Raw genomic sequence first — 13,938 nt, forward strand, 5'->3', positions numbered from 1 at the left:
TAGAACTAAATAATGAAGCAATTCTGCTGGAGCTATTCTTTTGTTGGCGGCAGGCTATCTATCTGTAATACCCAATTCTGACGTGGCATTGTGTATGCCACTCACCCCTTCATGTGCCATGCCGGCCTGTTAAGGCTATATGGGGATCTTTGTGTTTGTGGAGAGAGTGAAGAGTTTTCCATTCCTGGGCAGTGTGCTCATGACCAGCTCCGGTTTGACAACAGAGGTCTCATTCCGAATCAGTCAAGCGGCATTAACTTTTCATCAGTTGCGTAAAGCTACCTGGTCTGTCACTCCACATGAAGCTTCGGGTCTTCTCGGCCACAGTCATGCCCTCCCTTCTCTACGCTTGCAAAATGTAAACCCCCCGAATGGTAAATCTTCCCTGGTTAGAAACATTTAGGCTGGCCTGCCTAAGATCCATCCTGGGTTTAACCAGGCTGGATTGTGTGAGGAGCTCACAGATCTTTGAAAGATCTGGACAAAATCCCATCGGTGAGCTCCTCTGGCAGGCAAGGTTGCATTAGTTGGGTCATGTAGCCCACATGCCTAAACAGCTTTTGTTCGGCCAGATAGAGGGGGCTAAACGAGCACGGCACGAGCTAGAGAAGAGATGGAGTGATGTGGTACAAGAGGATGTGGAGCTGAGTGGACTGGTACCAGTGGTGTCTAGATCAGCCTAATTGGAGGAGGCTCGTGAATGCTGCTGCTGGGCAGTTGGGTGGCTGAAGCACAGCAAGTTGGCACAGTACGGGGCACAGGTGGTGCATCGGCCATTCATTTCAGTCAGTGGACCCCTGGCACCTGGGTCTGCCCCATAACCTCCTACCAGCGGGCCTTCGACACTTCACGTGGCCTCAACATGCACATAGCCTGGCACAAGCGACGTGGTGAGGTCACTGCCACTTAGTGGCGAATGGCGGTTGTTGTGTCGACCTGTATGGGTGGTCTGTGTAATGTAAAGGAAGGGTTGTTGGCGGCTGCAAAGTCCTAAACTTTTTAATGAAAAACAAATGGAACAGGTTCCCTCTTGTGAACAGCACTTACTCCAACACAGCATCGAGAAAAAACGCGCACCACGGTAACTCCCGGGTCGGCCGCAGCGAGATTCTAAACGGCAAACCCCTCTGTGCCGTCACGAGCGCCGCCACCACCGGCCTGTCCCCCCTCCCCCGAACGCCAACGACGACACCCGGCAACCTACCCGCCGGAAAAAAATTCACGGTGCTCAAGCGGTAAATGTCGTGGGTTTACTCTCCAGCACGCAAAGCGGCGGGGTCGAAAGCGGTCGCTCATCGGCCACGGTTTATAGCAGCAGCTGTCAGAGTCAGGATCGAACCCACGACCTCCTGTAGACCAGGCGAGGTAGTTAACATCTCATAGCCACTGTGGTGATGATGATGATGAGAGAGTGAGAGACGCAAGCTCCAAATATACGGCAGCAGCTGTCAGAATTGGGATCGCACCTACAACCTCCTGTAGGGCTGCACGGATTCCTCCAGTACAGACAAAAGTTTCTGATGGATGTGAAAGTGACGTAACCCTGTGAGCCCCACCCGGCACGGCCAATGGGAGACGTTTGTCACTTGAACGGAGTGCGGTCGTTTAGTTACTGCCGCTGGTGGTGATCACCAAGCGGGACGTCAAACTCCACTGTCAACGTTGTGGGTTTGCTCTCCCAGAACACAATTGGTGTGCGCTAAAGTAGTAACGAATTGAAACTATTAAACTCAACAAATTTATTTTTCATTTTACCAGGCGAGGACCCACCGACCTACGCAGCTATTTTCACAAGCGAACCGGCCGTCACAAACGATGGCTCAATGACGCGGCGTTGTCGTCGTGCGTGAAAATCTCCAGCGAGCGGCTCTCCGAACACAACTGACGGGGGCGATGAGCCACGCGCTCGCACGCGTGGACCCCGTGACGCTTGTGCACGACGCGGTTTTTTTGCATTTGTTTGTTGCTGTAACGTTTTTACCCCGGTGCCCCCGACCACAAGTCTGTGGGAAAAGAGCTTCACAGCTTGTCGGATTCCTACCTCCAGCGTAAATAAATATTTCCGATTCGGATTCCGTTTGCGCTCAGAGGAGGCAATCGACTGGCGGTAACGACGAGAGGCTCCTGCCAAGCGCCACAGGGAGTAGGCAGATGACCTGCGGGCAGCGTTAAGACCACAGGAATCTGATGCGCGGTGAGGCCAGTGGGCGAGGTCCTTTCTGCGTCGTTTTTTTTCCCCACGAGTTTTTTTTTTGGGGAACCCCTTGCGACCGCATTGGAGGGCGGGGAGGCGGGCGCGAAGGGAAGGACTCTCGCGTTGTTACCGGGGGGAGGTCACTTCCTGGCTCCGGTTACCGCGGCTTTGGCGGGGAAGGGGAAGCGGAGGAAGCCGTCGGAGTGCGGCGACCTGCCCGGGGGGCTGCCGTTGAAAAACAACGGCCTCGGCGCAAACTCCGCCTCCTCGGGGCGGCAACGCGGAGGCGTTTTCATCATCCAGCTCCACGCGTTTCCCTCCGCGCCTTGCGACGTTCGCGGGGTCGACGTCGCTGCTACCAGGGGGGGGGGGGGGGGTGGGGGAAAAAATTACATTACGTACAAAACGTCACCGTATGAACCTATCCCCATTTTCCCTGCTTGGTCGAACATATCATTATCAGAGTTGTTTCTTTTCGTTTGCATTTTTGACTGCTTGTGTTGTGGTTATTGCAAACATGATCCCATGTATAAAGGTGTCAGTTTTTGTTGTGCCAGCCAAAAGGGTAAAAACCTATTCCTATATCTTGTTACTGGGCAAAGGAGGTCTCATAATGTAAAGGCTTACCCCGTGCCCTCAATACTCCCTGATGGTGCGCTGTTTTTGAGTTGTACGCCTTTTGGCGTCTTCTGGTCCAACACCAGTGGAGACTAGGCTCTAAGAAAAGCCATCTCGGGTGTGGACCAATCAAATTCAAGGACAGTGCATATTATTATCAGAGTTGTCTCTTTTGTTTGCATTTTGACTGCTTGTGTTGTGGTTATTGCAAACATGATGCCTTGAATAAAGGTGTCAGTTTTTGTGCCAGCTAAAAGGGTAAAAACCTATTACTAAAGTTCAAACGGCCCTACCGAATCTCACTATGAATGGCGAGGACGCCGCGCCGTTCGGAGCCTCCTCCTCCTCAGCGCGTCTCCCCTCGTCGATAGCGGAGGATCGCAGGCGCAGGCGATCGTACGAGACCTGCAGTTTCTTCTGCTCCCGGTCCCTCTCCAGCAGTTTCTCTCGGCAGCCTCGTTGTACCTCTTCTTGAACTTGGCCAGCTCGCTCTTGGCAAGCGAGAACTGCCGCTTCAGAGTGGCAACCTCCGTGACCTTGTTCTGGATCTCCTGCTTGAAGCGGTCCTCAGACTGCACCCTGAGCCTCTTTGATTTCGCGGCCAAGTGTTCCTGATACAGTCTCTCCTGGTGCACCTGCGAGATGGAAAATTTGATTAAACGTATTTTTAATCGGTTAAAGAGCCATACGCGCAAGGGGACTTACATGTAGAAGAATAACTCGGTTAGCGAAGCCTCTGGGAATGACGAAGCTCCAAAAAAAAATCGAAAGAATGAAAAACAAATATTCATAATTTTCAATTTAAAGCTTTCGTGACTGCAGGGATTCATGTTCTGGGTTATTTCGGTAAAGTCACCACGTAGAATTGAGATAAAAAAATAACAGAATTTATTCTGTAATAAAAATTAAAATAATAATAACATAATAAATTCTGTTATTATTTTTATTATTTTATCTCCATTCTACGTGACTTTACCGAAAGAACCCAGCAGGAGAAAAATATTCATAAATCACGCAAATTAATTCAAGAGTGACATCTTAAACGCTGTACATGTTCTAAGTAGTGCCACCGATAATAGACGGACTAAATATTAACTGCGTCATTCCAATGGTGCTCGCTAAATAAAGAAGTGGCTCCAAGTCTTTTTGTCTCCGAGTTAGTCACTACTTATGTTTGGAGTTTGCACGTTCTCCCAGTGGCCGTGTGGATTTTCTCCAGGTCCTCTGGTTTTTCCCTCCCAATGTTTAGAAACGACATCTAACGCGTTTTAGAGTATTTGACTGCTGTAAATTTCCACGTGATGATAACAGCCGCTTGGGTTTGGCTATCATTCGTGATGGCCAGGTCGCTTCTGCAAAAAAAAGAGGTTACGTAGCTCAGTGGGACTTTATCCGCTAAAATATAAAACATTTCAGTTTGTTACTTTTTAAAAATAATTTTTATTTTTAAAAAGTCACCGATCCGTCGCCGATACCTGAAAAATCCAGAATGAAAGCGCCCGCGAACATATCTCCTGGATGACGTCCGGCCCTAGGCCCGCCAGCACCATGGACTTGTGCTCCTCGGGGGGGTTCAAGCAGACCCGCACCATGTCCAGGATGCCGCGCGGCAAGGCGCCGCACGCCGGGCAGGCGGCCGCCCCCATCTTGAACTCGCGTTCGCCGTCCTCGTCGCAAAAGAGGTGCGAGCAGGAGGTGACCCAGGCAAAGTCGCCAACAATGCGCCGGCACTTCCTCAAGTTGCACAGCAGAATTTCTTCGTGCGCCGACATTTCCTCCCCGCCTGACCACTGGCCCCGGGGGGGCCGCCAGTTCTTCTGTTCCCAGTCGCCGCCGTTCTGGTTGAGGGAAACGAATCGCGGGTGAAACACGTTTTCGCATGGAGCGCGCGAAATGCGTTCGCGTTTTTTTTTTTGCGAGCTCCTGCCGTTTACTGACCGGCTGAGAGCTCCAGAGAGAGCGCCGGGGTGCGTGCTCGTTCGTTAAGGGCGGCGAGAGATCTTGGTCAGCGTAATGACGGAAGCAAGTGAGGTAAAGTACGATGGCGAAGCAAACAGAAATCAGTTGGGAGAGCGACGGTTTTAGAGGCTAAATTGCTGAGCAGGGGGAGTGTTCTGACCTGCGGTTTGGTGAGTGGGTGGATGAGTTTGTGGGTGAGTGAGCGAACTTGTAAGTGGCTGATGGGCTGGGTGTATGCACGTTGAACTTATTTCACACCGTACAGAGCGAACCGTGCTAATCGGAGGTACGGGTAGAGGACAAGAAACTAAACACAAAGACCAGTGCAAAAGAAATTAGTTTTCAATCTAGATGATTTTAAAATGCACAGTTTCAGTGGATTCCTAATAGCGGAAGGAAAATGGTTCCAGACGGACGCAGAAGCGCATCTGAAAGTGCGCAACGCTTGCCCAAAAACCTCTGCGAGGGTGAGTGTGTTGTGACCTGCAGGGTGGTGGGGTGAGTGGATGGGTTTCTGGGTGAGTGAACTTGTCAGTGGCTGACTGGTTCAGTGAGTGTCTTGTTGTGCCTGCAGTTTGGTGAGTGGGTGGGTGAGTTAGTGGGTGAGTGAGCCTGTGAGTGGCCGACCGGCTTTAGAGTGCTGTCGTGACCTGCAATGTGGTGAGTGGGTAAGTGGATGCGTGTGTGGGTGAGTGAGTGAACTTGTCAGTGGCTGGTTGGCTCAGTGAGTGTCTTGTTGTGCTTGCAGTTTGGTGAGTGGGTGCAAGTGAATTAGTGGGTGAGTGAGCCTGTCAGTGGCTGGCTGGCTTAGCGTGCTGTCGTAACCTTCAATGTGATGAGTGGGTGGTTGGATGAGTGAGTTAGTGGGTGAGGGAGCTTGCCAGTGGCTGACTAGCTGCGCGAATGTGCTGCTGTGACCTGCAGTGTGGTGGGTGAGTGAGTTAATGGGTGAGTGAGCTTGTCAGTGGCTGACTGGCTGTGTTGAGTCCTCACCACTTGAGATTGGGACGAATTGGGGAGGCTTTCGTTCCAGAAGTCGATTGACAATGGCAGAGGATAATGACTGCATGCCACACTCAATGTGCCGTCTGTATTCATCCGTATTGTTAATGTATGAATACGCCTGCTGCTCAGGAAAGCCCCACTGAGTCTCAACTCTTCTTCAGGAGGGGTCCTGCCAAGTTTGCACAAGAGGGGGCGATGTTGCTGTGATCCCCCCACTGAGTCATTTCCAGGTAATCTGTTAGCTTTGGGATGTGGTTCTGGCAAGTACCAGTTTCACTCTGTTTGTGGGTTTAGCTATGGGAGGGAAACTCGGAGGAAACCAATGGAGATCACACACATGCCACTCTGTAGTACAGAGAGTGATCACACAAACCATTGCCGGACAGCTGGGATCACTCCGTGTACAGTGCTGTACAGTATCTAAATGTGTAGGGGCCATCCCTTTTGTGCGTACGCAAAAATCTGTCAAAACCTGACCCCGTACGCACGCGGACTTTTTAAACACCCCCCCCCACCTGCCTACGTACATTCGCCTGACGCATCACCCCCCCACCCCCTAGAATCCTGTAGAACGGCCGATATGTAATCCATGCAGAAACGATCAATTATTAATATTAACGTGTTTAAGCAAACAGATAGTCCACCGCCGGCTGCATTATTATCGAGGCTTCAACCCCCCCCCCCCATTTCCTATGCGTACATTGTGAGTAGACCCCCCCATATGCAAGCGTACGCATTTTGGGTATCCCCCTCCATGACAACGAACTAAATGGATGGCCCCGTATCGGGAAAAATCGGAGGACCCTGAGACAAATCCACGCAATCAACATGGGGAGAGAGACGCAGACTCCAAATATACAGCAGCAGGAGCAAGCGTGGTCAGGGCCTGGGCGCGAACCGACGATCTCCTGTAGGCCAGGCGAGGATGTTAACATCTAGTCACCGTGATGATAACAGGCGAGGTAGGTAACATCTCCTAGTCACCGTGATGATAACAGGCGAGGTAGTTAACATCTCCTAGTCACCTTGATGACAACAGGCGAGGTAGTTAACATCTCCCAGTCACCGTGATGATAACGGGCGAGGTAGTTAACATCTCCTAGTCACCGTGAGGATAACAGGCGAGGTAGTTAACATCTCCTAGTCACCGTGATGACAACAGGCGAGGTAGATAACATCTCCTAGTCACCATGATGATAACAGGCGAGGTATTTAACATCTCCTAGTCACCGTGATGACAACAGGCGAGGTAGTTAACATCTCCTAGTCACCTTGATGACAACAGGCGAGGTAGTTAACATCTCCTAGTCACCGTGATGATAACAGGCGAGGTAGTTAACATCTCCTAGTCACCGTGATGACAGGCGAGGTAGTTAACATCTCCTAGTCACCTTGATGACAACAGGTGAGGTAGTTAACATCTCCTAGTTACCGTGATGATAACAGGCGAGGTAGTTAACATCTCCTAGTCACCGTGATTATGACAGGTGAGGTAGTTAACATCTCCTAGTCACCGTGATGATGACAGGCGAGGTAGTTAACATCTCCTAGTCACCGTGATGATAACAGGCGAGGTAGTTAACATCTCTTAGTCACCGTGATTATGACAGGCGAGGTAGTTAACATCTCCTAGTCACCGTGATGATAACAGGTGTTGTAGTTAACATATCTTAGTCACCGTGATGATAACGGGCGAGGTAGTTAACATCTCCTAGTCACCGTGATGACAACAGGCGAGGTAGTTAACATCTCCTAGTCACCGTGATGATGACAGGCGAGGTAGTTAACATCTCCTAGTCACTGTGATGATGACAGGCGAGGTAGTTAACATCTCCTAGTCACCGTGATGATGACAGGCGAGGTAGTTAACATCTCCTAGTCACCGTGATGATGACAGGCGAGGTAGTTAACATCTCCTAGTCACCGTGATGATAACAGGCGAGGTAGTTAACATCTCCTAGCACATTCCAAACCCTGCACAGCAATCGAATCGCTGGGGATGGGAGGGGGGGGTGTAAAACGTCGTATTTCCAAGCAAAGTAAAATGTTGTGGACCCCATGAGGCTGATGAAAGTTTCGCCCTCACGAAAGCGACGCTGGGTCGTGGCTCACAGGGCGATACCAAATAAAAAATAAAATAAATGAATTAAATCCATCGCCTCACAACTTTTTGAGGGTTTCCCGCGCTTTTTTTATTGTTTGTGTTTAGTGAGACACCACGTCTGAGGGTAACCCTCAGACGTGGTGTCTCATCACTACTATGAGGCGACTTTTACTGGTAGGAAGGAAGATTGTAAACTGAGTGTACCAGCCTGCAATAGATTAATGTGTCCGTCCGTCCGTCCCCTTTCAATACTCTAACGAAGTGAAATCTCGTGTGACTGTCATCCTTTATTTAACCACGTGAGTGACGTCATTGAGAGTCACTCTCTTGTCACTGTCATCCTTTGTTTAACCACGTGAGTGACGTCATTGAGAGTCACTCTCTTGTCACTGACATCCTTTATACTGGTAGTAGCGAAGATTGTAAACTGAGTGTACCAGCCTGCAATAGATGAATGTGTCCGTCCGTCCGTCCCCTTTCAATACTTTAACGAAGTGAAATCTCGTGCTGTTGGGGTGTAAAATCAGCAATAGACAGCGCAGAGACTTGACAAAATTCCAATGTTCCTACCAGCCCACCCTGCAGGGACCTGTTAACCCCTCCCCCCCAGCGTGTAATATTGTTTTTGTAGTTTATAAACACTCGGATTCCCGCACTTTTTATCGCTTGTTTCGTGACCTTCAAGGGGTGAGAAAAAAAATTAAGAACAAAAAAACCCCCTCAGACGTAGCAACTCCAAAGTCTTAAAAAAAAAGACGTGTAAAATTGTATTTATAATCAAACTACTCGGCAACGTAAAATAACAGCCCTCTGCTTGATATGAACCCCGAAGTGTTTAATGTGAGATATAGAAAAAAATATATAGTTTTGTGTTGTTTTTACCTCACAGCAATCCACACGCTCGGTGACGTCACCCTGCAGCTGCGCTCGTGACGTCACGGTGGGGGGGGATGAGACACGCGTGACGTCACGGTGCGGGAGAGTGGTTGCGGGCAACCGTGTGACGTCACGGACCCCCCCCCGCACCCCTCCCCTTCCGCGTGACGTCACCCCTCGCGCTCGTGACCTGAACAAGGCAGTTGTTTCGATTTAAAGCTTTCGTGACTGCAAGGATTGATCTTCTTTGGTTCTTTCGGTAAAGTCACCACCACGTAGAATGAGAATAAAATAATAAATTGATAAAATAACACAATAAAATACTCACGACGTTTCGGCCACAACACAAGCGGCCTTCATCAGGTGAAGGGACAAGACTGTCTGGAGGACAGCGCTGGAGCGAACACAGCCAAGCTCAGACCGCGACCTTTAAGCTGTGTGAGAAGAAACAGAGCGCCTTGACAAAGGAATTAGCATAGAATTTAGCATTGAAATAGCTGAGTGATTAGCTAAATTCAATGCTAATTCCTTTGTCAAGGGGTGCCTCTGCGGATGTGTATGCTTTAACTTTAACATAGCCATTTCTGTGACCAGTCACAAGCTAATCACTCAGCTATTTAAATGCTAAATTATATGCTAATTTCTTTGTCAAGGCGCTTTGTTTCTTCTCACACAGCTTAAAGGTCGTGATCTGAGCGTGGCTGTGTTTGCTCCAGCGCTGTCCTCCAGACAGTCTCGTCCCTTCACCTGATGAAGGCCGCTTGTGTTGTGGCCGAAAGGTCGTGAGAATTTTATTGTGTTATTTTATTTTATCAAGCCTGTGTGTGTGAGAGATTGTCAGTCTGTGTGAGTGTGAGATTGTCAGACTGTGTGTGTGTGTGAGATTGTCTGCCTGTGTGTGTGAGATTGTCTGCCTGTGTGTGTGAGATTGTCAGTCTGTGTGAGTGTGAGATTGTCAGCCTGTGTGTGTGAGAGATTGTCAGTCTGTGTGTGTGAGAGATTGTCAGTCTGTGTGTGTGAGAGATTGTCAGTCTGTGTGAGTGTGAGATTGTCAGTCTGTGTGTGTGTGAGATTGTCAGCCTGTGTGTGTGGGTGAGATTGTCTGCCGGTGTGTGTGTTTGAGATTGTCAGTGTGTGTGTGTGAGATTATCTGTCTGTGTGTGTGTGAGATTGTCAGTCTGTGTGTGTGTGTGTTAGATTGTCAGCCTGTGTGTGGGTGAGATTGTCTGCCTGTGTGTGTGTGTGAGATTGTCAGTGTGTGTGTGTGTGAGATTGTCTGCCTGTGTGTGTGTGAGATTGTCAGTCTGTGTGTGTGTGTGAGATTGTCAGCATGTGTGTGTGTGAGATTGTCAGCATGTGTGTGTGTGAGATTGTCAGTCTGTGTGTGTGAGATTGTCTGCCTGTGTGTGTGAGATTATCAGTCTGTGTGTGTGAGATTGTCTGCCTGTGTGTGTGAGATTGTCAGTCTGTGTGTGAGATTATCAGTCTGTGTGTGTGAGATTGTCTGCCTGTGTGTGTGTGAGATTGTCTGCCTGTGTGTGTGAGATTGTCTGCCTGTGTGTGTGGGTGAGATTGTCTGCCTGTGTGTGTGTTTGAGATTGTCAGTGTGTGTGTGTGTGTGAGATTGTCAGTCTGTGTGAGTTTGTCAGTCTGTGTGTGTGTGTGAGATTGTCAGCCTGTGTGTGTGGGTGAGATTGTCTGCCTGTGTGTGTGTTTGAGATTGTCAGTGTGTGTGAGATTATCTGTCTGTGTGTGTGTGAGAGATTGTCAGTCTGTGTGTGTGTGTGTTAGATTGTCAGCCTGTGTGTGGGTGAGATTGTCTGCCTGTGTGTGTGAGATTGTCAGTGTGTGTGTGTGAGATTGTCAGTCTGTGTGAGTGTGAGATTGTCAGCCTGTGTGTGTGAGAGATTGTCAGTCTGTGTGTGTGAGAGATTGTCAGTCTGTGTGTGTGAGAGATTGTCAGTCTGTGTGAGTGTGAGATTGTCAGTCTGTGTGTGTGTGAGATTGTCAGCCTGTGTGTGTGGGTGAGATTGTCTGCCTGTGTGTGTGTTTGAGATTGTCAGTGTGTGTGTGAGATTATCTGTCTGTGTGTGTGTGTGTGTGAGATTGTCAGTCTGTGTGTGTGTGTTAGATTGTCAGCCTGTGTGTGGGTGAGATTGTCTGCCTGTGTGTGTGTGAGATTGTCAGTGTGTGTGTGTGTGAGATTGTCTGCCTGTGTGTGTGTGAGATTGTCAGTCTGTGTGTGTGTGTGAGATTGTCAGCATGTGTGTGTGTGAGATTGTCAGTGTGTGTGTGAGATTGTCAGTCTGTGTGTGTCAGATTGTCTGCCTGTGTGTGTGAGATTATCAGTCTGTGTGTGTGAGATTGTCTGCCTGTGTGTGTGAGATTGTCAGTCTGTGTGTGAGATTATCAGTCTGTGTGTGTGAGATTGTCTGCCTGTGTGTGTGTGAGATTGTCTGCCTGTGTGTGTGAGATTGTCTGCCTGTGTGTGTGGGTGAGATTGTCTGCCTGTGTGTGTGTTTGAGATTGTCAGTGTGTGTGTGTGTGTGAGATTGTCAGTCTGTGTGAGTTTGTCAGTCTGTGTGTGTGTGAGATTGTCAGCCTGTGTGTGTGGGTGAGATTGTCTGCCTGTGTGTGTGTGAGATTGTCAGTGTGTGTGAGATTATCTGTCTGTGTGTGTGTGAGAGATTGTCAGTCTGTGTGTGTGTGTTAGATTGTCAGCCTGTGTGTGGGTGAGATTGTCTGCCTGTGTGTGTGTGAGATTGTCAGTGTGTGTGTGTGAGATTGTCTGCCTGTGTGTGTGTGAGATTGTCAGTCTGTGTGTGTGTGAGATTGTCAGCATGTGTGTGTGTGAGATTGTCAGTGTGTGTGTGTGTGAGATTGTCAGTCTGTGTGTGTGAGATTGTCTGCCTGTGTGTGTGAGATTATCAGTCTGTGTGTGTGAGATTGTCTGCCTGTGTGTGTGAGATTGTCAGTCTGTGTGTGTGAGATTATCAGTCTGTGTGTGTGTGAGATTGTCTGCCTGTGTGTGTGTGTGTGAGATTGTCTGCCTGTGTGTGTGAGATTGTCTGCCTGTGTGTGTGGGTGAGATTGTCTGCCTGTGTGTGTGTGAGATTGTCAGTCTGTGTGTTTGTGTGAGATTGTCTGCCTGTGTGTGTGTGAGGTTGTCAGTGTGTGTGTGTGAGATTGTCTGCCTGTGTGTGTGTGAGGTTGTCTGCCTATGTGTGTGTGAGAGATTGTCAGTGTGTGTGAGATTGTCAGCCTGTGTGAGTGTGAGATTGTCAGCCTGTGTGTGTGTGAGAGATTGTCAGTGTGTGTGTGTGAGATTGTCAGCCTGTGTGTGTGTGTGAGATTGTCAGTCTGTGTGTGTGAGATTGTCAGTGTGTGTGATTGTCTGCCTGTGTGTGTGTGTGTGAGATTGTCAGTGTGTGTGAGTGTGAGATTGTCAGTGTGTGTGAGTGTGAGGTTGTCAGTGTGTGAGTGTGAGGTTGTCAGTGTGTGAGTGTGAGGTTGTCAGTGTGTGTGAGTGTGAGGTTGTCAGTGTGTGAGTGTGAGGTTGTCAGTGTGTGTGAGTGTGAGGTTGTCAGTGTGTGTGTGTGAGGTTGTCAGTGCGTGAGTGTGAGGTTGTCACTGTGTGTGAGGTTGTCACAGTGTGTGTGTGTGAGGTTGTCACAGTGTGTGTGAGTGTGAGGTTGTCACAGTGTGTGTGAGTGTGAGGTTGTCAGTATGTGAGTGTGTGAGGTTGTCACAGTGTGTGTGTGTGAGGTTGTCACTGACCCTGGTGAATCTTCGTCGTTGTCAAGGCCGCAGGCTTCACCTCCCTCACGACTCTCAAAATGGCGGCAAGCGAGGAGGGGGAGGAGCCAGAAAACTTCGCGTCACGTGGGAGGGGAGAAACTGAAACCTGATTGGCTCCAAGGCGGAGAGATTTTTATTTTTTTTACGGGAAAACTTTATTCTTTTTAACCGTACGATGAATTTACAAAACTCACCATCAACAATAAACACTCGCGTTGGCATTGGCGCGGTCTGAATAAATAAACACAAATTTTTATTGGTTATGTAAATATTTACAAAACGCGGTAATATCAGAAATCTCATCTTGAGTTACAAAAAAATGACCCAAATGATATTCTGTAGTTAAGATTCTTTCCCGACTCGATCCATCAGAATCGATCTGCGGCTTAATCCTCAAATCGATTCTCTCCATTCTTTCAATGCATTAACAAACGATTCTTAGATTCTATCGTCGATTCCAGCACACCTTTAGCTGAACAGTGTCTGAATCTGATCTCCCGTTGATGCCCCCACACCTGAAGATGACTGCTTTGTGTTGAGACTGGCACGTCGAGGTTTTTTATTCATTATTTTTAATTTATTAATTTTGAAACCCCCCGTTGACTTTACCGAAAGACTCAAAGAAAATGAATTCCTGCAGTCACGACAGCTTTTAAGTCAAGATTCAAACAAACCTCTATCATGGTTATATTTGGTTGTCAGATGGCTTCTCACATTTAGTTGGCACGCGTCAAACGAGAAATTGACAAGAATGCAGCAGGGACGTGGCCAGACTCCACCGAGAGACTTGCAAGACATCCATTCTGGTCAGCACCCACGGTGGCTAGGAGATGTTGACGACCTCGCCCGGTCTACAAGGAGGTCGTGGGTTCGATCCACGACCCTGACACTGCCTGCTGTTGCTACTGCTGCTGTATATTTGGAGTTTGCGTGTTCCTCTCTCTGAGCGATATCACGGTACGCGAGCACTGGCCACCACCGAAAATCGCCACGTATGCCCGTACACGCCGCACAGTACTGTACACAGTTGCACGGGTGCGCGATCGCAACGCAGTCACACTGGTATGTGAGCGCTACGCGCTATTGTAAACAATCGTGCGGGTACGTAAACACCACACACTTCGTCCCGAGGTGAACAGCCGCGCATACACGTAGACACCCAGCACACTCTGCCCTCCACTTCACGCTCCCAAAAGACCACACAACACAGTTTAATCCCCCCACTAGCGAATTTGATTTACCTGAGCAACTCGTTTAACTACGCGTGTGTGTGTACGTCAGTGGCTGCCAGCCTAACCTCCCGGGGATTCTAGGCTGAACCTACTGTCTATCGCTCCGCTCTCTACTCCCGATTAACTGACTCCGGACTCACTTCTCTTACACA

At 49.0% G+C, this 13,938-nt stretch overlaps 2 long non-coding RNA genes across 2 annotated transcripts; both read right to left on the reverse strand.

Moving 5' to 3' along the window:
* Positions 1–983: 983 nt before the first annotated feature.
* LOC142915891 (uncharacterized) lies at positions 984–3,457 on the reverse strand. The gene is made up of 2 exons (XR_012936145.1): positions 3,106–3,457; positions 984–2,549 (listed from the first exon to the last, which is right to left on the reverse strand). It is a non-coding gene; the product is annotated as an uncharacterized LOC142915891 (long non-coding RNA).
* An 844-nt stretch (positions 3,458–4,301) lies between these two features.
* LOC142915852 (uncharacterized) lies at positions 4,302–12,593 on the reverse strand. Its single transcript, XR_012936136.1, has 3 exons — positions 12,534–12,593; positions 8,763–8,946; positions 4,302–4,650 (listed from the first exon to the last, which is right to left on the reverse strand). It is a non-coding gene; the product is annotated as an uncharacterized LOC142915852 (long non-coding RNA).
* Positions 12,594–13,938: the final 1,345 nt, after the last annotated feature.

Source organism: Petromyzon marinus, unplaced genomic scaffold (genome assembly GCF_048934315.1).
Source record: "Petromyzon marinus isolate PM22_M1 ecotype Great Lakes invasive population unplaced genomic scaffold, UKy_Petmar_22M1.pri1.0 PM_G_Scaffold_36, whole genome shotgun sequence".
Taxonomy (NCBI): Eukaryota; Metazoa; Chordata; class Hyperoartia; order Petromyzontiformes; family Petromyzontidae; genus Petromyzon; species Petromyzon marinus.